At 35.2% G+C, this 27,135-nt stretch overlaps 1 long non-coding RNA gene across 2 annotated transcripts in view; it reads left to right on the plus strand.

The window, feature by feature from the left end:
* The window catches only part of LOC143441654 (uncharacterized), a 327,290-nt gene that overhangs the window by 146,385 nt on the left and 153,770 nt on the right, over positions 1 to 27,135 (plus strand). For both annotated transcript variants that reach the window (XR_013109224.1, XR_013109225.1), the window contains exon 3: positions 21,049 to 21,139. This is a non-coding gene — a long non-coding RNA (uncharacterized LOC143441654). The remainder of the gene's footprint in view (positions 1 to 21,048; positions 21,140 to 27,135) is intronic.

The raw sequence follows: 27,135 nt of genomic DNA on the forward strand, positions 1-27,135 counted from the left end.
CCTCCAAGTGCCAAGTGCCTAATACCTAATAATAACTCCAAGTTGTACTCTAAGTTGTACTCTCTAACCTAATTCCTAGTTCCAAGTTGTACGCCAAGTTGTACTGTAAGTTGTACTCTTCTGTCTGCCTCTCACCTTTTATATGTCTCACTTATAAACCACACCTCTAAGTCATGCCTTTAAGTCATGCCCTTAGGCCTTGTCTTTAAATCTGATCTCTAAGTCATGCCCTTAAGTCACACACACCTTTAAGTCTCACACACCCAAGGAAAGATCCTGGGTATCTAAACCAAGATGTTATCAGAGTGTGCTCAGTTGTTGTAGGCTAATGTAATCAAATCTCTTAACAGGGTATATGGCTCAAGATGGCTGCAAGGATGATAGTCCCCACAGACTTATATATTGAAAAAAAAATTAAAAACCTAAACAACAAATAAGATAAAACAATTACTAAATATGGTGGTGAAATGAACTGACATCTCTCATAATATTAAGCAGAAATGGTCAATGGCATCCCCACTTCTCCAGGGCATCAGGTCTCTATAGAATTAGGTGCATCCTTTAGCACGGAGACCAGACAAGTAAGTCCTCTGGTATCTATGTGCCAGGGGTCATGGCCCAGCCAATCTATGTTCTTTGGTTGGTGGCTTAGTCTCTGGGAGCTTCTAGGGTTCAGGTTAGTTGACACTGTTGGTCTTCTTATGTGGTTACCATCCCCTTCAGCTCCTTCAAGCCTTCCCCAACTCTTCCATAGGGGACCCTGACCTCAGTCCAATGGTTGGCTGTAACTATCTACATTTGTCTCAGTTAGCTGCTGGTAAAAGTCATTCAGAGGACAGTCATGCTAGGCTCCTGTCTGCAAGCACAATACAGCATCAGTAATAATGTCAGGGTTTGGTGCCTGCTCATGAGATAGATCCCAAGTTGGGCCTGCCACTCGAAGGATGGCCCTTGCTTAAGTCTCTACTGCATTTTTGGCCATGCATCTCTTTTAGACAGGTGCAATTCTGGGTCAAAAAGTTTGAAAGTGGGTTAGTGACCTCATTTTTCCACTGGGGGCCCTATCTATCTACTGGAGGTGGTCTCTAACGTTGCTTTTGAATAATAAAACATTTACCTGTCTTAAGTCTAAATTACTTTGCAAGGGTAACTGGTCTAGCTGTCTGAGTTTTCCTGAGGCCAGAAACTAGAGTCTCTGGCCTTTAACACCTCGTCTTAAAACAGCTGTAGCTTAAGCAAAGGATTAATTGCTACAGCTTTTTTCTTTCTTGCCCAGAAGCACTCTCTACAAGAGCTGAGTTGTGGAGCTAATCTAGGTATCTAACATGAAAGGAGTGAATAAACAAAATAAACAAAAGGTCATGTGAATATTTTCCTTCTGTGACAAAATAAACTAGGTCATTTGTAGCAAAACAGGTGAAACTGTATGTAACCATATTAACCCAGTATTAAAAAAATAAATATTGTGTTTTCTCTTATTTTCAGCTCCTACACAATACCTAGATACATCATATTATACATGTATACATGACAGGAAAATAGAAAAAAGGGATAAATGTAAAATAATAGAGATTTATGTAAGGGATACAATGAATACACTGAATAAACACATTTTAAAACCTAGTAGATAGAGTTACAAGGCAAATTATTGCATTTTAAAATGCAATTTTAAAATGACTAAACTCTACAACCTGAAATTGTTGAATTTATATCTGACATGAACTTAGTAAGTAAAATGTGAAATTGTTCTTGAAAACATGCGGGGAATGCTAGCTCACGCCTGGGCGCATGGGCGTGGATCTCTGTGGGGCAGTGTTGGTTCCTGGGAGTCTGTTATGGCTCAGTTCCTGGAACCATGGCTCAAAGTGGTAGAGGCTCATGCATTTTGATTAAGCCTCTTCCCTGGGCTGGCACTGGGCTGTGAGAAGCCACTGGGGCACCATGGGAGGGGAGAGAACTCAGTCTGAAGTTCCATGGGGAAGGGAGGCAGAGGCTCTTGAGTTGGGGAATCCCTGGGCCAGGAGGCGGCCGGGGACTGACTAGTCTCAAGCCCTTGGGCTCTCAGATTCCTCTGAGAGGCCACAGAAGGACTGAAACTCTGAGCATTTTGGCATGCAATTGGCCCACAAAAGAGGGAAAGCAGGAGGGAAATCCCAACTGCACCCTGCAGAAAAGGAATTATTTGGTTACTCGCTTGGCTGAAAGGCAGTTGCTCTGCTAGCTTTCTTGAAGAGGCAGGCCTTAGAGGTGAAGCACAGAGAGGTCCTCAGGGAAGCATGGCTGAGGCTAAAGAGGCTCATTAAAGGCCTCCTCTGTTCCCCATGGCTGGCCCCAAAAGACACTAGGAAGTTCATGGTCTTTACAGTCTCTATTTTCATGACCTATGGTAGTTGAATCTGGATGTACCCCTACTTAGGTCAGGACAGACCTGACTTAAATAGGGAGGGAGGACAAAGGAGGGTCTGGGAAAAGAATATGTAATTGGCCACACCCTCTGGCCTTTAGGTATCTCATTAATATGAAAATCTCTTGAGATTGAGGCCTGTAGTCACGCCCTCTACCTGTGCTAGGTGACACAAACCTCTTTGAGAGGGACTGTATTGCCCTACGTGACTGAAAAGAATGGGTCAATGGAGATCTTATGCCTTGTGTCAGGAGCCTGGTATCTGGGAGCATGGCAAAATAGATACCTGTCCATCACAGGCATGGACAACTGTTGGGTCTCCAGGCTATTTCTAGCCAGCACTTCTACCAAAACCCAAGCCATCCTTTCACTGCCCCACAAAAACACATCAAGAATATTTTCTTAGTATGTAGTATTATTTCCAATTTCCCGCTGCATCATTAGCCTTCACTTAGAAGTCAGTTTAGAACCTAAAGCATAGAAGCTTACTGCCTAAAGAAATGGTCCCTGCCATGATGTGATTGTTAGTGAAGCTACTGCACTGGTACAATGTGCTTAATTTCAGGGCAACAGTTACACTGTCTGTCAGTTCAATCATGGCCAGTCATTATTTTATTTCATTGAACTCGCAACAGGATCTGACTCTTGGTGGTTTTTTTGCCTCAGAAACTGCAGAACTATGGATGATAGAATGGATGGATGGAGTTTCTAAGTAAACAGCAGCTTATTTTCGCCATTTGTCCGGACTCAAGTATATGGAACCCCACATACTTTATTATCAAGTTCTTGAGGACAATAAAGAGTAATTGCAACAGCCTCCATTATTTTGGTCGTGTCCACAGTACCCCATTGAGCAACTTAATAAACAAGTGACCCATGTTCTGCTTGGGAATTTTATTTGATAGGCTATGGTTCCTGGGGAGGTATTGTGCTCCACCAAAATAAGATAGTATTTTGGAAAAACTAGCAAAGCCATTTTATACATGTTTTGTCTATATTTTGGGGGTTTCATTTGGTATTTTCAAATGTGTTTAGTCACTTCTCCTATTGCTCTCTTCTATAACCCCTTACAACCACCACCCCTTTACATCTGTCTCTACCCATTATTAGCCTTACCACCTGCATTATATTAAATATTTCTTGAAAATCCCATGCTCTCATACACACTCTATTTTTCTATACATCTAGTCACAAATATTTGAAATAGATGTTTCATAATTACTATGCTATGTTTAATCATATTTCTTTTTGTGAATATCAAGAAGGGAAAACTATTTGGTGTGGTGACACATTTTCATTCCAGCACTCAAGAAGCAGAGGTAAGCTGAGCTCTAGGTTTGATTCTATCCTGGTCTGCACATTGAATTTCAGACCAGCCACGGCAATTTAATGATGTTCTGTCTCTAAAATCAGATTCAAGGAGGCCAAGTTCAGGTTTCATATTGTCTTTATAATGCAGAAAATCCTTTGAATTTTGCATTTTAGAAGATACTTTATTCTTACTACCTATAAATTATGAGACGTTAATGCGTAATATTTTTTAAACTGGCATGTGTGTGAATGGCCAGAATGTTAGCCTTCTACAACCTTGTGTTTTCTGCTTCTGCTGTTATATGTTTAAGCTGTGAATGAATCATTATCTTTAAAATTTATTTTCTTCCTAAGTTTCTTAAACCAAAATTTCTTTATCTACTTTATATTTCAAGAGAAGTTCTAGCCTCTGTAAGGATTTAGTGCATAAACAATTTGCCACACACATCAGAAGACATAAGTTTGAACCCTCCAAACACACAAAAACCTATATATCATAGCATTGGTTTTTAATCCCAGTACTCTGAAAAAGGGACATGGAGGTGAGAGAATTTCCAGAAGCTTATGGTGCAGGGTATTAGGCATACTTTGCAGTGAACAAAAAGTTACTGTATTAAAAACAAAGTGAAAGACAAGGACTGAATCCCTAAAATTGTTTTCTGTTGACTATATGCACTCTGGCAAGATTGTGTTCAGGTTTACAAAAAGTATATATGTACACAACACACACACACACACACACACACACACACACACACTTTTATCTGAAATATGTTATTGTGGGTAAGTGATAAAACACGATCAGTGAACTGCTGGTAGGCTATAAGTGGAAACAGTTCCCTAACTGGACTCCTTACATGAATTCAATTAGTATTTGTTTCTGCAATAAATACAGCAATTTTTTATGTATCTAATTTTTAAAAGATGGAAGTCAGAGTAGTGTTTAATCTTTTCTAAAGTGCACTATAATGCAATTCTAAAATTAATTAAACCATAGAGTCTGTCTATTACAATGCTTTGTTCACTTGTAGCTTCCATAATTCTGTATTATAAATAGGCTCATGTTAAGGAAGATATCTATACTATTTCCATACACTCATGCTATCAATTTTTAATGGAATCTTAATGAAGCTATAAAATTTGTTGTTCTTTAGTTATTATTTGTGTTATTATTTTGAAAAAATGAGCTGATAGCTTAAATTATAATAATAACACATTTTATGTGGTAAGGTATATTTAAAGGACACTTTTTAAAAAACACAGTCTGATTATTTCTGACTAATGAGAAACAGGCATAACAAAACTGATATATAAAAGAATTAAATTAATGAGTTTCCTGAATTTACTTTAGGTTTGTCTTTAACTTTATTGTACCAAGTGAAGAAAAAGGACAATATAATTTGAAGAAAATAATCAATATAATTTGAAATCATCAATTGGCATGAGTCTTATATGTAATAAAGCACTATAAACCTATGTGGTTTGTGTTTGAAGCATACACATTTTCATTCTCCCTGTCTAGTTCCCTTGGAGAAGCTGTGCTTCAGGCTGTGATTTTGGCTGGGGCAGCTAAGCTTAGACCTAGTTTGCTGATGAAAGGATATGGATTAAATGAAAAGTTTCAAAACTTTCTTTTTTTAAATGGAACAAAGTACATGTAGCATACTGCACAGCCTCTCAATGACAGATAAATGCAAAATACAGAAGTGAACCATGCTACAATGGTCACATAAGATTGTTGCTCCTGGCGCTTTTGTTATTTTCACACACATATATTTAGCCACTTTAATAATACTCAATTATTTAAAAAATCATTCTGCTAGGAAAATAATTTTTACTGAAGTGGGATACAGGAAACTAGTTATTGAAGAATAATTATTTCTATTACAGTCTGATGTGTTGCTATAAAATACATTTGCATGTATTCCTTTCTAATACTTTCTAATGTTTCAGTACCATAAATGTTAGCTGAAAATTCAGATCCTGGTTCTTCTATTATATAGAATTTGCTCCTCTTGATCCAGAGAACTTTAATCAGAAAAATGATGATAATGTAAGAATGAAAAAAGAGGAATTGAACCAATACTAATAACTTAACGACTCTGAGTCATACATAAACCAGTGGTCCACAGCACCTCATGAGCCATGAATAAATGACCACACTTTGTAAAGAAGTTCTGAAGATTTAAAGAATTGTTTCTTTCGTCAAAAGTGTATTTAGGTCAGAATTGAATAGTATTAACAAGCTTTTGATCCCATACAGTTTTTATATGTGAGGATAGATTTGGAAAATATTCCTTTCTTGGCTACTGAGACAATAATTTAGCCCACGGTTTACCAGTATAATATAGGTAATGCATGTCTCTTATTTTCAGATTTAAGATTTTCATAGTATGTCTTAATGAAAACAAGGATTCTATTTTACAAATGGCTCCAACATGTTGTGAATTTCTACATATGATTACTGAATTCCATATTTCTAAGATGTTTTACATTCTTTTTGAAAATTTCATACATATGAACAATGTATCTCATCTATACTCAGCGCTCCTTCTCTCACTCTCTCTCCCTTTCTCCCTCCTTTCCTCTGACCCTCCCTCCTCAGAACCATTCTCAAATATCTCTTCTAGATGTATATCCTCTATTTATACTTTCTTGGGAATGAATGAATGAATGATTTTAATCTCATGGGTACCGTTATTCTTGTTGTTATGGGCATCCACTGGGCCATAGGCATTTCTTGTAGTCGACAAACTCTCTTCTTTGCCCAGGACACATTACCTTCCAACAGCTCCCTTACTCTCAATGCTAATTTTTTTTGAGACAGGGTTTCTCTGTGTAGCCCTGGCTGTCCTGGACTCACTCTGTAGACCAGGCTGGCCTCGAATTCAGAAATCCACCTGCCTCTGCCTCCCAAGTGCTGGGATTAAAGGCGTGCACCACCACTGCCTGACAATGCTAATGTTTTTATCTGGTTGAGCTTCCTCAGGTTTTGTGTAATCAACCACAGTACAAGAGCCATTTTATTTCTAGAAGACAACATTTCACTGTGTTCCATCCCATAATTTAACTCTCCCATTTTTTTTTTGAAAAAGGAAGGGTTGATGTAAATGTTCACTCTATAGTGCTAAACACTAACAGTTGCTTCTTCTCAGTACTTTTACACTAATGTATCTCTGAATTAAGCAGTGCCCACTGCTATAAGAACTTTCTCTGAATAAAGACAGTTGTACAAATCTATAAAAATATGTATTTCATATAAATGTATATATACATATATATTCATGAAGTTATTTGCTAAGACTATTTAGAAAAATATTAATCGAGTTTCTCCTATAAACTTTAATTTTTGAAAGATTTGACTAACATTAAGCTACCAGACATGGATTCATTTTTATATAAGTCTACAAACCAGTGAAGAGAGTGCTCGGTTATCTTTTTAAACATTACTGTTACTATTGTTCTTGTGTGAGCACCACCTCCAGGTTGGTATTATAGTTCAATGTTGCAGAAGTCAACTGATGTCCTTTCTCACTTGGTAGCCTGCTTAGCACCTCTTAGCACTGTGAAATTTAGACACCAGGGCTAGTCTACTGAACCTTTAAAGAATGGATTTCTTCTGTGCCTTGCTAAAAAAATGTGTGAGATCTTCAACAATAGGTGTTCTATACACTTATGGTGTACAGCAAGGAGTGTCTCAATACATGTTTTGATTTTCAATGCCTCTGGGGCCTCTTTTGCCAGTAACACTTATGAAGACAACTTGTGCCTGGCACTGAGATTTTGATCTAATAAACATGTCATTTAGTTGTAGCTATTCACAGCACCTATTCACTAATGTTGGATAATGCTGCTCAAAATCCAGTTTTAAAATGCTATATTTTTAACAAGCTTGCAAATTGCTGAAATCTCATAATTCTACTTTACAATCTGTAAAAGGTGTGTTTAAATGACAGATACACTTTGAGATAGTGCCCTATACTTGTTTCCTCTCCAGTCTGGTTTCCTCTCTCTGTCTTTTATCACGACTACAGATACTTTTGGTTAAAAATATTCTGAAGCATAATTTGCCCACTGAACCCACCTGAATCCTCTGACAAAGTCTTTGACTTTATTTTGTCATGATGGAATATTTTATGACAGCTTTCTTGGTTTGCTCTGTTTCTATATGCTTAGTTTTGCTGGCCACAACTCTCATCTACATAAAAAAATTATCTTTCTTCTCATTTTGTCATTTATGTTTATGAACTACCCCGTTCATCATTGAGCCAATTTCATCATCTTGTCGTGACTTTCCAAATAAGGATCTCATTACTAACATTTTGCTAGAGAATTTTTGATGAAAAGAAATCCAGAGTCTATTTGATGCATTGGCAAAATCCCTAGTGAAATAATAATTTCATCTGAAGTTTCTTATGTGTATATTATGGAAAGCCATTTTTTTTTTTAGCTTGCTGAAAGGACTTTCTAATGACATTGAAATTTCTTCAGAGTTAAGTGTTCCCCTTCAAGATAAAAGTCTTGGAAAAATCAGGAATTCAATGCCCATAACTAAACATAGTAAAAGCAATATAGAGCAAACCAGTAGCCAACAACTAAATGGAGAGAAGCTTGAAGCAATCCCACTAAAATCAGGGACTAGGCAAGGCTGCCCACTCTCTCCTTACCTATTCAATATAGTAGTTGAAGTTCTAGATAGGGCAATTAGAAAACAAAAGGAGGTCAAAGGGACATAATTGGAAAAGAAGAAGTCAAAATATCACTATTTGCAGAAGATATGATAGTATACTTAAGTGACCCCAAGTATTCCACCAGAGAACTTCTAAACCTGATATCCAGCAAAGTGGTTGGATATAAAATTAACTCAAACAAATCAATAGCCTTCCTCTACTCAAAGGATAGATAGGCTGAGAAAAAAAACTGTGGAAATTACAACCTTCCCAATAGTCACAAATAATATAAAATTCCTTGGTGTGACTCTAACTGAGCAAGTGAAAGATTTGTATGAGAAGAACTTCAAGTTTCTGACAAAGGAAACTTGTTCATAGAAGCCTTATTTATAATAGCCAGAAGCTAGAAAAAACCCAAATGTTTTACAACAGAGGAATGGATACAGAAAATATGGTACACTTACACAATGCAGTACTACTCAGCTTTTAAAAACAATGACTTAATGAAATTCTTAGGTAAATGAATGGAATTAGAAAATATTATCCTGGGTGAGGTAACCAAGTACAAAAGAATGCACATGGTATGCACTCAATGATAAGTAGATATTAGACCAAAAGTTCAGAATACCCAAGATATAATTCACAGACCACATGAAACTCAAGAAGAGGGAAGACCAAAGTGTGGATGCTTCAATGCTTCTTAGAAGGGGAAACAAAATACTCACAGGAAGAAATACGGAAATAAAATGTGGATCAGGACAGAAGGAAGGGCCATTCAGAAACTGTGCTACCTGAGGATCCATCCCATATACAATTGGTAAACCTTTATGCTACTGTGGATGTTGGGAAGCGCTTGGGAAGAAAATATTAAAAACAACAACAACAATAACAACAAAACAGGTTGCAATACCCAAGAGACAATTCACAGACCACTTGTGGCTTAAGAAGAAGTAATACCAAAGTGTGGTTGCTTCAGTCCTTTTCAGAAGGGATAACAAATACTAATGGGAAGAAACACAGAGACAAATCGTGGAGCAGAGTCTGAAGAAAAAGCCATACAGAGACTGCCCCACCTGGTGATCCATCCCATATACAGACACCAAACCCAGACACTATTAAGGAGGTCAAGAAGTGCTTGCTGACAGGAGCTTGATAGAGCTGTCTCCTCAGAGGCTCTGCGAGAGCCTAAGAAATACAGAGGTGGATGCTCACAGCTAACCATTGAACTCAGCAAAGGGTCCACAATGGAGGAGTTAGAGAAAGGACTGAGGGAGCTGAAAGGATTTGCAGCTCCATAGGAAGAACAACAATATGAACCAACCAGCTCCAGAGCTCCCAGGGACTAAACCACCAACCAAAGAGTACACATGGAGGTACCCATGGCTCCAACCGCAGAGGTAGCAGAAGGATAGCCTTCATCCATTAATGGGAGAAAAGGCCCTTGGGAAGCCTTGATGGCCCAGTGTCGGGAATGCCAGGGGGAAAAGTGAAAGTATGTGGGTGGGTGAATACCCTAATTGAAGCAGGGGACAGATGATGGGATAGTGGATTTCTAGAGAGGAAACCAGGAAAGGGGATCACATTTGAAATGTAAGTAAATAAAATATCTAATAAAATAAATAAATAAAAGTGAATAAAAAGATTTTAGTGCCTCTTCCTGTGGCTACATAACAAGCTTGTCTACACACCAATCTACTTGTGAGCTTGACTTAAAAATGATGAATAATTGGAACTCTTTAAATACTGAACATTTATTATTCCACTCATTCTTCTGAGTATGGGATGGGCCTCACCAATGTGCCTGGTTTGTTACTGGCTTCTGCTAGATTGGGCTCAGTTTGTGTCAAAGGCAGTGGGTAACCATTTCTCTAAAAATGTCTTAGTGTATGCATATGTCCTTCAGAGATTGAGAACTTTCTTTCAAGTACAAAAATCAAACTTCACTACACCTTGGCACCATTACTTATGAAAATCATGATTCTAATTGGATCATGAACAAAGCAATAATGATGGCTCAAGACAATACTTTCCACATCAGATACATTCTCTCACCTTTTGGTATTTCATATTTTTGTCTTAGTAGTGGTGCATAACTTGAAGCAATTTCACTTCAGATTAATCACAAACATAATCTGATTATTCTCTGACAAACTTACAAAGTAGAAATAATGACCACACATTGCTTTTAAAAACAATGATTTTATTCACAGTTTCAATGTTGTTTCTTGCAATACCTTACCATGTATTCTAAATATACGCTTTCTTGACATACTTCCTCTGACTTTGGGCATAGAAACTGTCCACTTGCTAATATTTAAGTGCCTGAGACAATTTAAATATCAGACTGGTTATTAATATTTGGATATATTTTTATTAAATTACTTATGTAGTTATAAGAAATTAAAATGTACATAACATATATTTTTAGACTTTTAACTATAAATTATTGTGGGTGGGTATTTTTGCTATTCTTGTTTGGTCTAATGAAGAGATTTCTAATGATATTCTGCTATATTCATAGATTAGCTTCTAGCCCAATTGTTATCAGAAAGGCTTCACACACCAACTGATAGGAACAGAGGCAGAGACTCACAGCCACCCATTAAGTGGAGTTTGCAGAATCCTGCAGAAGAGGGGAGGAAGTATTGTAGGAGCTAAGGAGTCATAGACCCCAAAATAAAACCTACAGAATTGACTAACCTGGGACCATAGGGGCTCACTTAGACTGAATCACCAATCAGGGAGCCTACATGGGCCTAACCTAGCCCTCCAGACATATGTCACAATGTGTATCTTGGTTTATTTCTGGGTCTACTACTACTGGGAACAGGAATGGTCTCTGTGTCTATTGCCTACCTTTGGGACCCTTTCCTGTTACTGGGTTGTTTTGTCTAGCCTTAATAGGAGAGGAGATTGTTCTATTGCAACTTGATATGCGGTGGCAAGAGTCTAGCTAGGCAGGGGTCTGCCCTTTTCTGAAAAGAAATGAAAGAAGATTAGATAACAGTATAGGGATAGATACTGGGAAGACAGGAAGGAGGGGAAACTGTGGTTATAATATAAAACTAATTAATTAATTAATTAATTAATTAAAATTAAAATGTAGAACTATGTAAAAAACATATCCTTATTATGGTTCCCTATCTTTTCCCCCAATTTATTCTCTATCTAGATCATCATTAGAAAACAGTCTTGCACACTACATCCAAGGAAGCAGATAGGCTAATTCTCCTGTCCCCCCAAATACAATCACCCAGGCTCATGCCCAGCTCTCCAACAGAACACCTTCTCCATTGGATCCCACAGATCTTCCCCTCCTACCTTGATTCATCCTAGCCTCCAACTCCTGCAGGACCTCCCTGGAACCTACAGGGCACTTTTCCTAAGGAAACAGGGAAGCTAACATTTGACTTGCATCTCTACCTACTTTCCTCCTAGTTCAATCTTCTTCTCTCGTCCCCAGCTCTGCAGCAAAACTGCAGCAGGCTCTCCTGGCCTCATCTCTGGTTGAATAGTTATATAATAATATATAATAAGATAGAACAAAACCTCACAAAGTTGAACAGAAGAAGCAAACAGAATGAAATGAGCCCAAGGGAAGGCACAAATGGTGGAAACTGACTTATTCTCATACCCAGAATTCCATAGAAAGACTACATTGGAAGCCATAAGACACACGCAGAGAACCTTGTACAGACGGGTGCAGCCCCTGCACATGCTGGCTCAGTCTCTCCGAGTTCATAAGTGTTTTGATTGTGTTGATTAGGAGGTCCTTGATTCCTTGGTATCCTCCATTCCCTGTGGCTTTTGCTTTTTCCACTTTCTCTTCTGAAAACTTCACTAAGCCCCAAGGAGAGGGATTTGATGGAGACATCCAGCTTAGGGTTGAGTGTTTCAGGTTCTCTTACTCCCTATATAATGTTTGGCTGTGGTTCTCTGTGTTTGTTCTCATCTGCTGCAGAGAGAACTTTTTTGATGATGGTTGAGCAAGGCGATGATCATAGTATGTCTTTAGTGGTAGTAAAACTTTACAACTTTAACATATAAAATTGCTATACTTTAAAATTTTAGTGCATAATCATCAAAAATGTATGCAGAAAATGTAAAATAGTCATGTAGTCAAATTATGTATGTATGATACTGCACAGTACATTAAATATAATAACATGATTAAATAAAAAGTATTCATCAATTTGGAGAAAATATGCATGTAAAGAGACAACTTATAATTAGAAATATTACTAATGTAGAATAACATAACTTACTTACCTTAATAAATGTGCCTTTACTAAGCCCATGTAATTTATTTGTATTTCTAACAGCACTGACTTTAAATTTAAGTTTGTGTTGGGTGCCGACATTTAGCAGAAAGAGGCTATCAGCTTTGCAGCCATCTTGAGCCATATACCCTGACATGAGACTTGTATTACAATAGCCGACAACAGCTGAGCACACTCTGATAACATCTTGCTTTGGATACCCAGGACTTTCCTTGGGTGTGTGAGATTAAAGGTGTGTGACTTAAGAGTGTAACCTAGAGATCAGATTTAGAGACAAGACCTAAGGGCATGATTAAAGGTGTAACTTAGAGGCATGGCTTAGAAGTGAGACATATAAAGGGCAGAGGCAGACGGCAGAGAGATATACTCTTTAGGGAGACTCTTTAGAGAGTACAGCTAGACTTGGACTTAGACTAGGAAGAGAGACTGAAGAATAAATGGGATTGAATCACATTCTGTCTGGTCTCCATTTTTCAAGTCCGTCCTCACTCTCTCTCTTGCTGAACCCCGACCCACGGACCGGAGCAGCAGCTTGGGACCAGATACAGTGGCTGCCAAACGCTGGGCAGCCCCAGCCTCAACATTTTGCTCGGCCCGCAAAGTTTGTGTTTTGTTATTATTAATATGTATTATTGTTATTAAGGTTATTAAGAATAGTCTTAATTGGAACTCAGACAAATCTGTCAGTTACAGTAAGTCGCTATGGGTTATTATCTAATTGCCTTAATTAAAACTACTCAGTGTATTCAACTCACTCAAGTGTTCAGGAATGATTGGGAAATTATTAATATTGAATGTTTCTATATAAAGTGATTTATTAATCATTATAATAAAATGGAACTATCACACTGGATGTATTCCACAATCATGCATGTTTAGTTCATATTTTCACGACAAAACTTTGTCGCCAAATGAAGTAGAATCTCTCCCTCTCTCTCTCTCTCTCTCACACACACACACATACACACACACACGCACACAGATACACACCCTTTTAAAAACCCCTTTCTGCTACAGGTTGCAGGGAATATATATTTAAAGAATACAAAAGCAGTAATATATCACTTTTATGGTAATAAATAAACACATTTATGCTACTAAAGGTAAATATTATATCTTAATATTTGTAAGAATTCATTCCTATGTAAGAAGTTCTGTTTGAAGTACCTTGTTTACTGAGGAAATTTATGGCATGGCCAAGTCACTAAACACATAACAATATTAAGGAAATGGATTTCTATATCTGGGTTTGTATCAAATTCAGTAAAAGAATCCAATTTTATGGAAATGATTTCCTATGGCATATATCAACATTAATACTTTTCTGTACTTAACACCACAGAATTTATATAAAATGAGGTCTCAAGATTTTCAAAAATAAATGACTTCAATCATTCTAGTTGAAAGCAAAGTTATTTGGATATAAAAAGAAAAAAATGACATTCTAGGAACTGTCTTGGAGAGAAATCAAATCTTGCAGAATAAGTGAAAACATTTAAGAAATAATCTCAAACATAAATAAGAAATTAACAAAATCTTGAATTTCCAGCATTGTGATGCTGCTAGTTCAAATCTGAATCAAATAGATATCTGCTCAAATTTAATATTCTTATATAGTTTATACAATAAATACATAAATAAGTAAATAAACTCAAATGTAAAATTACACACGGACATATATCTAGGTATTCATGAGAAAAATCATTGTTATTCAGAATTATTTAAATTAAAGTGATTGAACTACATTTCTCTTCCAAATACTTGATTTTATATTACATTCATATGTTAGAAAACCATAATTTCCTGTATGCTAATCATGCCCCCATGCAATGTTTAAATACAAAGATACTTTGCATAATTTTTAATTCAGATCAAATATATGAAGACATTTACTATTTGCTCACTGTAAAATATTGACCTACTTCCTGGTAGATACTGAGATTTTCAATGTGTTGTTATGGCTGACAGGCATACTGCTGTATAGAGATGTGCTAGAACCTTTGCTACTGTTTGCTTAGAAGTTGTTGTTTACACCAAACTTTGTCTCACACAGTGCTGTTCTCACTCCTCATGCTCTATAGTAATCACTGTTCAATATCAACTTCCTCATAATGAAGATAAATAAGAACACACATGCACACATATGTGCGAACATGGGAGCATGCACAAACTCTTACATTAAATGCTAAAGAAACATTGGGTATTTTGAGTCATACTCGCATCCCACCCAAGGAAGCAGAGTTACAATTCAAAAGATAGGTTAAACTTTGTAGCAAGGGTGGTATTTGTACTAACTAGATTCTCTCTCAAACAACAATAAAAAAAGAGTTAACGAAGATGCCTCATTAAAGCTCTGAAGGACCAATATATCTAAATATAAATCATTAGGCAGAACACAGAAATTTTAAAAATTTCTTACACAATATCTCACATACTTAAATTCTGTTTTAATTTCTTCTTATAATTTATAATTTGTCCTTTTAAAAATTATTCACCTGAAATGTAAACATTATATAATATAATATATTCAATGTTATCTTTTTATATGATAGAATTTGACCATGAATGTGTGATTGTGTTTATAAATCTACTCATCTGAGTGGTTGTTCTGCTATGGTGCCTCGTCTACCTTGAATGATTGAAGATAAGATTGAAATAAATTCTATATCTTGAATCATTTCCTGAAGGTGTTTGTGATGGTGAACAAAGTCTGACTAATATACTCTCTATCAAAATAAATAAGCTATAAAGATAAACAATTTTCTATTTATTATAAATGCAGAGGTTTACTTTATGGCTGGCTTAAAACTTCGAATCACAGGTTGGCTTCAAACTAATGGAAATCCTTCTAATTCCTGGACTGGTTCAGTTATTTAGAAAATAGATACTTAAAATTCTAAATCTTCCTATATTTGTCAATATGATATATTTGTCTTATTTTCCCTAATGTATCTGCTTTAAATTTTAAGAGAATCCATACCTATGTAACATTTTTTGAAGGAGTTGAAGGACACACGTGCGTGCTGTCCCTTTCTTATCTGTATGCTTAAGTCTGCATAAAATTGATTAGTAACAATGAAAAGCAACGCTAACCTCAACACGACTTCCAATGAGCCCCTGCCTTCAGATTCAAATTCAGAAAAGTCTCTCTCAGTGTCCTACTGGCATCCTGTTGTACAACCAGATGGCTGTACCTTCACCATCGCAGTATGCAGGCAGGGTTTTTTATGTATCAGTGTGCACATAGATGAAGCTCAAGAAAGCTACTCAGATTCCCTTAGTGTGCTGTATGAATGTCCCAAGTCCTGTCTCTAGAGCTACTTTGCTCATTTTGACATGTTTGGCAAATGTACACCCTATGCAGTAACTCATTCACATTGAGGATTGATGCAAAGAAACACATATTCATCCAAGCAGTGCTAACCTCTCAAATTAACTTGACCCGGACAGAAATACATACTGTTATTTGCTCTGAAAGTAGACTATGTCCTGTTGTCTCTCATCCTCCAGCAAGAAGACAAAGGAGCCCCTGGTGCTTAGCACTGTGGGAAAAAACACTGCCCAGATTTCTTTATCAGCTTCATTGTCTAATCCATTCCATCTTATGTCTGTTACTACTCCCTGTGCAAACATAATTGCTTGCTAATAAATCACACAGGTACAGGAGTTTTGGTCCCCAACATTCAAAGTTATTCCGGATACCAGTTTTTCCAGTATATTCAATAACATGTAGCACATAATAGAACTCACAGATTTTGTGTCTTTTGTCTTCCTGATTCAGATCCTAAGCTTCAAAAGACAAAGTTTTTGTTTGGCTTGCTATGCTTTGTTTTGTATATTTCTTAGTCCCTAATATTTTGATTAATCTTTTGAGGACAGTTTGCATTTGTTTGACATCAGCTGAATGACTAAATAGATGATGAGATGGGGTGTCTCCAGAGATGGCATGCTGTCTGTTCATCTTATCCCTGAAAAATCCCAATATTTATAATTAAACTGATGTTTTTACATGCACTAATCAAGCTTTCAGGCTACACAGAGTACCAACATAGACCAAGACACCATCAGATTTTCTCTTGCTCTACTGATTGATTAATTACATCCTCCCATTACATACTACTGCAAAGATTCTAAATCAATTGTGAAAATAACATTGTAATTGAGAATCTCTGATGGAACTCCCTTTTCTTTTCCTTACTGCATCTCTTTATTAAGAAACAGTCAAGGAATCATGTTCCAGCCTTCGCCCGTTTGTGCTTAATGTACAGTTTGTTCATTTGTCTAATTTTTAAGTTGGGGTAACATCTGCATTTTCATATGAGTGTATTTTTATGAATATCTGTGCTGACACCATCTCTATTAATTTATTAGACATGAATATCTCTAGGATGATAAGAGATTAACATTTTCTTTGAAACATCTCTTCAGTATTTCCTTAGCATTTCTATATGCTTATATAGTAAATATTTTTTCTAATACTGAGTTTGTTCAAGTGCTAAAACAATTTGTACAGTTAACTAAGTGAAGATTTTCAAAGCAATGCTAAATGGTAGCCTTTTCTTTTGCCCTGAATACTTTGTGTACCCCATTTGTTTCTCCCATGCAGAGAAGTAATGCTAGGGTCTACATCTTAGATACTCCAATGTATTCACGTCAATGACATTCATTGTCCAAACTTATCTGCCGTCGATCCCCCCTTTTTTTCTGTGTTCATCTATCTTTCCTTATCTCCATCTGATTCACTTTCCCTTTCTATTTAATGACATGCTCATTTTTTATCCACTTTACCTTGGCATCATTGACAAACATTAGTCATTTTTTCTTCCACATCCAGGCTGTTCATGCAACACATTTAATAAAGGGGACTATTTCTTCCTGTTCCTGTCCTTAAAAGCTGTCACTTCCTCTCTGTTCTTGCAGCAATAAACCTCTGCCTAATATCATTATCTTTAACAACATGTTCTCTTACCAAATTCATTCTGTGTTTAACATACATGAATTAGCAAAAGCAAGGTGAATATAAATTATACTTTAATATACTTCTGAATCAACTGTTGTTGAGTCCATAAATACTTAGGTCAGCCTCCTCCTTGAAAATAATACAAATTAAATTTCTCTCTGTTCATTTCTTACTTCATAATTGTTTGCAATATCAGATAGTGCTTTGTAAAAATTGTTCACATCCAGATCTCCAGAAAAATAGACTCAAGTTTTATATTTTGGAATCAAGAAAAATTAAGATATTATGTTATAAAACTTCAGGGTTATAGCATCTAAGGATAAATTTTATACAGAACCAAGCTAAGTTTATCTTCATTTTGAGCATTAAATCTGTAGAGCCAATGAAGGTCTGGCTACATCATTGTAATTTTGTTGTAGAAGGCAAAGAAATTATGTGGTCAACTTTAAAATCATCAACCAGTTAAGCTCATAAACTGGGAAATTAAGTTATCCGACAATGTCCAGCTTTCATCAGGCTAGAATTTACATTATAAAGGTTAACAGGTAGAACAAACAGTAACCATTAAGACAATATGCATATACATAAATATAATATTCCATCCTCAATGTGGCCTCCACTGCCACGGAAAGGTCCCAAAACATGTTTATAAACAGAATTCCCATTTATCACGAAACATGAAAAACATAGTTTGACTTCATCCTCCTGAAATAATGCTTTTTCTTTCAGTTTCAAACAAGACCCTGTGGGGTCGGTGGGGGAGGGGCATCTGTCTGAGACTGGGATCGTGGCATAATATAACCTGGATGTCAGCATGCTACAAGAAAAATGATGAGAGGTGGCTACTGTTTTTTCCAGTCCATTATACACAAATTGTCAATCTGTGTTTATTTGGGTGTAATTTGCAATGAAGTTGTATGTCCTTTGCTTGGAAGTCTAAGTACATGGGAAGAATCGGTGCCTTACTGTATTATGTAGGGTGCTAAGTGAGAGAAAGGTTGACTCTGTTTAGAACCCAAAACTGAAATAAAGGTTAGAAAACTGTTAGAAGACATAAGGATTTGTCTTCCTCAAGTGCATTAAAATATAACGAAAGTAAAATGCTAAGACTAGAGATAGCTCACGGGGTAAACATGAATACTATTTGAGTCCAGATCCAGTATCCTAGTAGAAAAAGAAACATACAAGTGAAGTATGATCATGCAAGAAATTCCATTGTTGAAATACACTTTTATTGAACCAGTTTTTCAGTGATTTGAGAATGGTGTCTGGACAGTGTGCCCTTAAAATGTGTCTCTCTCCACACTTGCATGGGAGGACTGAATAAAGGAGGTCCAGCAACTGGCCAAAACTGGGATCCAGATCAAGGAGAGCCTCCAAAGGCTGACACTATTACTAATGCTATGGTGTACTTACAGATAGAATCTTAGTATGGCTTTCCTCTGAGAGACCCAATAAGCAGTTGCAAACAAAGATACTTATACCCAATCAATGGATAGAAGGCAGGGACCCCATGATTGAATTAGGGAAAGGTTAGAAGAAGCTTAGGAGGAAGGCAACTCCATAGGAAGACCAGTAATCTCAACTAACCTGGACACCTGAAACACATACAATTTTTTAATGAGATTCCTGGCTTTGGAAAGTTAACTTAGTGGTTGAGATTTCTTATTGCATTATTATGAATGTAAGGTTCAAATATCGTCAACCAAAAAATAAATGAGTTATGCCACAAATGCTTTGAAGTCAAGTTCTAAGGAATCTGTTGCACTTCTCTTGCACAAACACACACACATACACACACAGACATACACACAAACATACACACACACATACAGACACACATCAATAAAATAAATATTTTTAAGAGGTGATATTTTTCATTTTAACTAAAAACTATGTTTTGGTTTGTTGATTCTCACAACTGTAAAAAATATCAATTGCAAATAATTTTGCTAAATAAGTTACAAAATTAGTTTTAAATTTAGCATTTAAAATATTTCTGTTAGCCTTAATATGTTTCCAAGAAGGCAAATTACAATGGTTCCAATATCTTTGTTGATATTAATAATATCAGTAGAAAATAAAATAAAATGTTGTAGGTGATCTTAGGAATCTCAAGTAATGCTGGAAAGTTTCTCAATGTGGAAACAATTCTTTATTTGCTTAATCATCTGTTTCTGTGTCTTTGTCTCTGACTCTCTCTCCCTCCCCTCTCTCTCTCTCTCTCTCTCTCTCTCTCTCTCTCTCTCTCTCTCTCTCTCTCTCTCTCTCTCTCTCAAGGTGTGCCTACTCATTTGTATGGTCATTGAGGCCAGATGGCAGCATAGGTTATTTGTAGAATAATTCTGTATTTCTGAAACAGTATTTCTCACTGAACCTTAACCTCACTATAGACCAGAAAGCTCTTGGGGTCCTGTTGCCCTACATCCCAGCGCTGTGATTATTGGTGGAAGAATCCATGCCTGGTTTTTAACCTGGATGCTAGGGATTTAAACTCCGATCTACAGTCTTGTACACAAAACACGTTAGTTACCCAAGGTTTCATTTCCTTAGAGATAGTTGCTTACAGTTCTGTTAGAAACTTCAGTACACTATTTATCAACTACCTTTAGTGTTAAACCTACCCTATTAATCAACGTGACACGTAACCTATCCACTGACTTTATTATTACACATCTATTTTTATTCAGAAAGTTCTTCATGAATAATAATGATATGAGTATATTCTACTTAAAATTTTAGTCTTATCACATTCATTCAAGCTGTAAGAAAAACAATTAAGTTTAGGTCACTGATCACATGCAATAACAACAAATATATACATTTTGTTACAGTTTCATTTGACACTTCTGTTTTAAAGATATTGACTTATTTGCTATAGGAAAAAAATACAGTTTCTTTCATAGTATGAAAATTTTCTCACTAAAATTTTGTTCATTCACTAAAAGCCTTGCAGGAGAGGTGGAGGTGTATACGTTGAACCCCAGCATACAAGAGGCTATTACAGAGTGATAGCGAGCTTGAGGTCAGTTTGTTTTATACAGGACAAAAGCGTTTAAAAGCAATAAATAAATAAATAAATAAATAAATAAATAAATAAGAAAACATAAGAGTAAGAATTTCAATATTATTTTGTATTATATTTTTGCACTATAGTAGTGAACAAATATTTGCACAGTAGGATTTAGTTCTTATCTTTCTGAAGACTTATAGTCAAGTGTGAATACATATAGGAATGAATAGGATATTCATGTAAATCAACCTGGTTGGATCTGAAGGCAAATTTCAATGCGTTTATGATATACAGAGGAATGAACACTTTGCCTGTTGTCATGTTAGCATGATCAATTTAGCTTTCATTTTCTAGGGCTGGAGAGATGGCTCATCCATAAAGCATGTGCTTCTCTTCTTTTTGTTTTTCAGGAGATGATTGTTTCTTTCCTAGCACCCAGACCAGAAGAATTACAACATCCTGCATGTACAGCTTCAAGAGGAACTGGAACCTCTGGTCTCCGTGAGTTCCTGCGCTTGTGTACACACCCACATTGCGATACATACATATAATTAAATGTATAATGCATCCTTAAAAATAGCTTGGTTTTACATTTCCTGTCATACTTTAGTACAATTAATATTTTGTATGGCATGAAAATTATAACAAGTCATTGTTATTTATGTACCTTTTGTACAATATGTTATTTAGTCCTTTTGTAGGTAACATATGCTTGCAATTCTCTCTCTCTCTCTCTCTCTCTCTCTCTCTCTCTCTCTCTCTGTGTGTGTGTGTGTGTGTGTGTGTGTGTGTGTGTTAAAGGTAATGTTAAACTGAGATCCTTATGTACACTGGGTGAACTACACCCTCACTTCTGAGGACAAAATTTTGTTTCCTCAAGCCCCATACTGTTACATTACAAATAATAAATAGAAACAAGCAAAGTGTCTTAACAAAGACAAAAATTCTAAAGGCCCAGTGGGTATTGTGATGGAATCTTTTAGATAGAATTTATTTTCTATCTGAACCTTTGGTTTGACATCTTGTAAGAAGACAATGAGGTGCTTTAGAAATTGGGCCTCAGACTCTAAAAACTGTCATTTGGATCACCAGAGACAATTTCTGTATGTCCATTTTTGCCAAAGTCCAACAATAAGCTGGATTGCACAAACAATGTTTGTCATCCAGCAGAAGGGTAGAAACCATTTTTATTCTCATTACAACTTGAAAATCATAGAGTTCTCAAGCAAGGCCTGAGGTAGAAATCGCATTGCACTAGATATACCCTGACAATTCAAGGCTGCTGTCCTTGTAAGACAGAGTGAGGGCAAATGGAAAAATTAAGACATTGAAAGTTAAAAAAAAAAAAATAATTTCTATAGATTAATTTTTAAAGTGCCCAAAGACTTATTTTCATTTTGATCCACTTTTTTTAAAGAAAGTAAATTTTTAACTTGCTAATGAAAAAGAGAAACCTTGAAATTCCATTCTGATACAGAAAAGAACGAGATATATTAGAGGTACAAAAAGAAAAGTGTTCCTTTAGACTTATAGGTACATTGAGAAAAAAAATAGTCTATTCAAAATAAAATTATATGTCATTTTCATTTCATTATACATGAAATCATATATGAAAATAATTAAATTGAAACTTTATTTTGTAAAGTACAATATTATCTTCCATTTTCTAGTAAGGGAATACTTTGATTTGATCAATTTTCTAAAATCTGTAATATTATTTTTAATATATTTGAATATATATTCAAATTGAATTTTGATTCATTTTCATGTCAGAACTGAAAGACAAGGAATGTATGATCCAACTAAGAGACTTGATTAGGGAAATGGATTGTCTGTTTAAAAATCGCTTTCATTTACGATGCCTTTCTTCTAGAGCCATCTGATCTTCAGAAAAACACTTTGCCATGGGCATCTATGACTTTTTCACGTTAACAGTGGTGTCAATGTATCATGGACTTTGGTCTGTGCTGCACTAAAGAAGGCTACAAATGTCTTATAAGTCAATTTAAAAATACTTAAGGCTTCACTTTCTTTTAATAGTCCTTTTGCTCAGAATGTTCTTGTCTGTCTGGGCCTGCCTTGAAATTGATCCTGGATTTGAAACTGACAACTGTGAACAAGCAAGAAAATGGTGCTGCAAGAGTTTTGATGTCAGAAGAAAATTCAAAGACTCAGTCACCTACAAGCACAGATTCTGATCATCTGAGCTCTTCCGTCCCCTTAAATTCAGAAATGCTGTGTGTGTGTGTAATAAAATATAATACAATGTATATATCAAATATTATACAATGCTCTGAATAGGTCTGAGGCAGTATTCCATAATCAAATACATTAATATTTCTGCACCCAAAAGGCAGAATAGCCACATTAGGAGAACTATGTGGAAATTATAGACTTTGTTATAGGAATTTTATTACTTGTTCCAAAATGAATCAAATATTTCCAATGCTTATTATATTTTGTTGTTGTAGAGATAATATTATAAGAATTTATTTTGAAAATTTTTGCTGTAGGACCAATGGAAATATTTTTAAAACAGTATTAAATAACACAGCAGGGAAAATTTCAAGGCTAGGATGACAACTCTCCTATATTTTAATGTGAACCCATTTCTGTGTGAAATAAAAAAGCTGGCAAAACCACAAATATTAAGAATAAGCAGGAATTAATATCAAAAAAGTAATGCGCCAATAAATAGATTGAAAGGTAGCTTAATAGAGTAATTATCATTTTCAAATTGCTTTTAAAATACATAAACCCTTCAACAGCTTTTTTTCTGAAATCATGTTAGTCCCTCCTACCTCCATTATTCTAAGTAATTTCACCTCAGACCAGTCTGAACCATAAATGCAATTTATAAGTGTTTTAACTTTGTTAATATATTACTATTGAAATGGGAATGATAGTGATTAAGCTCTTGCAGATGCTACAATAGATATACTATAGATACAATATTCATTGTATTGTTCACAGGGAGAAGGATGCAGGCTGACTCATTGATGGAAATGATGTTAATTTTCTTCCCTCAACACATGCTCTCTTCCCTTATTTTTCTTATTTCCTTTTTCTTAAGAATTTATAGTCATTTCTTAGGAATTATATTTTAAAATAAATGATTTGGTCTCAGTCCAGTAAATTCTATACAAGTAAAATTAACTCAATTTAAAAGGAATATGATAATTTAGAACTGTAAGTATTTCTAACTGCTTAGGAATCCTGACAGGACTCACCTCCGTCTTCTGCTACATCTCCTTCATCCTTCAATCATCTCCCCTTGCTTTCTTTCCACTTTAAAATGTATTTAAGTTCATCATAGGCCATAGAATACATAAACACTAATAAGACACTTACATGATTTTCTTTTAAAAATAAAATTCTCCTCAAACACCAAGCAAAAATATTAATAGCGAATATGTCTGAAATATTTCATATAAAATGTTGGTATCTTGGAAATAAAGAAAAATGGTTAAACTGCATGTTAACTATATTTCTAAGTGCAATGGTGTTTGAAAGTGTGGATTAACTAAGCAATCCCATATCTTAATGAAGGATGCTAATGAAGTCTCTCACCTAAAACAGATCCTGGAAGACTGTACATCCTATGAGAAGTGGTAGTTAAACATGGCAAATTATGGAAGATTGGCTCAGAAGAGAACAATGAGTCACTTGGGGTTTTTTTTTATTTGGATGAGACAGTTGTACTTTCATTTGGAGTTTCATAGGGAAAATCAAAGAGAAACTGAGAGAACAGTTTTTTTTCAGTATTTGGCTCAACTAATGAAACAGATGCACAGCTGAAATTCTACCTCATTTATGCATACTCGCCCCATGGTGGGGGTTCCTAACTTGTAGAGTTAACATTCTATAGGCCTCATGGAGGAGAAAAAAATACTACTTGGGGTTGAAAGGAGCTGCAACTGGGATGTGCATAGGTGTGTTTATAATTTTATAATTTAGAAAGTTTGAAACTCGTACCCAAAAGTCATTAGCTTTTAAACAATAAATATTAAGAAAAAAAGAGTTACTCATCATTATATAAAATGTTAAATATGGGAAAAATGGTAAGATGAGGCAGATAGAAATCAAGACAGATAGAGGCTATAGCCTTGTATATTGAAAGAAAGGGAACAAAATAATAAAAGAAAAAGTCAAACTTCCCCGAAGATTTCGGTTTTTTTTTAAGCTTAAAATAAAATAAAATAAAATAAAATAAGATAAAACAAAATATTAATCCAGACATTTAAAATGCTATAATAGAGTATACACACATAGTCATATGTCTGATCAATAGAAGAAAAGAGGTCAGGAAGAGTGGACATCCAGATGTAGTCATGTAAATGACATTATTTGTAAGGATACTGGCTAATAGACATTCTAGGCAAAAATAAGTCTGAACAATGTTGAGATATTATAAGGTTTTCAGTTTTCTGACACCAATAATTTCCAAACTTGCATTATTATTTTTGTTATCTTATTATCAATAAATGTGATGGTGAGTCTCCTTTTGAGAAACTGTATACCTATACTCAGATTTTAAGGTGCTTCTTTGTTTGTTTGTTGTTTGTTTTCTTGATGTTGAGTTCTTTGGGCATTCCAAACACTAATTCTCTGCCAGATGTATTACCTATACAAAGCATTTTCACATTCTTTGGGATGCCTCATCTCTAGAATGATGGTACCCTTTGCTTTAAGGAGACTTCATTTCATCTGGTCCTGTTTGTTACCTTTTATTCTTAATGTCTGTGATATAGGACAAGGAGTTCAAATGCATCTTCTACTTTCTCTGTGTGACATTCAGAATACTAGGTTTTATGCTGAGGTCCTTATGCCAATTGATCTTGATGTTTCTGCTGAAAAGAGTTATAGATTAGATTTGAGGCTCATTCTTAGGTATTCAGTGGTCCAGTTTGACCATAACCATTTGTTGACAATGTTGTCTTTGCTCAACTCAATTCTTGGCCTCATTGCCAATAATCATATGCTGTTGAAATGTTAGCTCATTTGTGGGTGCTAAATTATAGTTCATCCATTGATGAGCCTGTTTCTATGCCCTTATCATGTTGAATTTAATACTAGGTTTTTACTTGGAATCTGCTGTGGGGATAACCCAAAAAGATTTTTATTGTTGTTGTTCAGGATTATTTTGGGTATCTTTAGTCTTTTGTGCTTACACATGAAATTTAAGATTATTTTTCAGTTTTGTTGAATAATTACATTTGAATTGTGATGTGATGAATCTACATTTCACATTATTAATCCTACCAAGATGATAACAAAGGAGGGCTTTTCATTTGGTGTATCTTCTTTCAGTTCTTTATTGATGACCTTAAAATTTATATTATATAAGCATTTCATTTCCTTGGCTAGATTTATTCCAAGGTACTTTCTTTTATTTTGAGACTATTTGAATGGAGCTATTTCCCTTACTTTTTTCTCTCAGTTTTTCAATAGCATTCAGTAATATTTTGGGTTTTATATGTGAATTTCTTTATCCCTCTACTTATTGAATGTGGTTATAGGCTGTAGGAGATCTGATACTGAAGTCTCTAAGGTTGTCTTTTATATATAAAATCTTATTTTCTGAAAACAATAATATTTTGATTTTTAAATCTACTTTATACACTAATTTTGCCATATTACTTTAGTTAAAACTTTAAGTATTCTATTGAACAGGTAAGAAATGAGTAGGCATAGTTTTCTTGTTCCTGATTTTAGTGAAAATGCTTTGGGTGTTTCTCTATTTAGCAATGGATTTTTGTGATATACACAGTTAGCTAGAGATACCTTATATACTTTTTTTGTCATAAGGAAACACAGCCCTTGCAATCTTAGCATATCTGAGACTTTTATCATGAAGATCACTTGAGTTTTTTTTGTTAAAGGCCTTTTCTGAATAAAATAAAATGAACATTTAATTTCTTGCCTTGTTGTTGTTTATTTATCTGATGGATTAGATTTATTGGCATATATTTGTTAAACCAACCTTACATCACTGGTTTGAAGCCAACTTTAACATGATGGACAGTATTGCGATATATTCTTGATTTTTGTTTGAACTATTTTGTTGAGATTTGTACTTCACGATTCATCAGAGATATCACCCTAAAGTTTTATTTTTGACTTTTGTCTAGTTTTGATACCAGAATAATACTGGTTTCCTAAAAATAAATTGGAAATGTTTCTTCATTTTTTATTTTGCAGAATCTTTGGGGAGTAGTGTTCTTTGAAAGTCTCACTGTTTTCATGTTGAATAACTTAAATGGCCAAGAAATATTTTCTTAATGTTCAACATCTTTATGCATCCAGGAAATATAGAATAAAACTATGTGATAGTTTAACATTACCCTAATTAAATTAATCAAATTGCCTCTATACATAGAACTTCAATATACATATATACATATATATTACACAGATATAATGCATATGTATATATACACATATATATGATGTTAATAAAAATGTTTGTGTGTGTGTGTGTGTATTGACATTATTGC

Source organism: Arvicanthis niloticus, chromosome 3, assembly GCF_011762505.2.
Source record: "Arvicanthis niloticus isolate mArvNil1 chromosome 3, mArvNil1.pat.X, whole genome shotgun sequence".
NCBI classification, from domain to species: Eukaryota; Metazoa; Chordata; class Mammalia; order Rodentia; family Muridae; genus Arvicanthis; species Arvicanthis niloticus.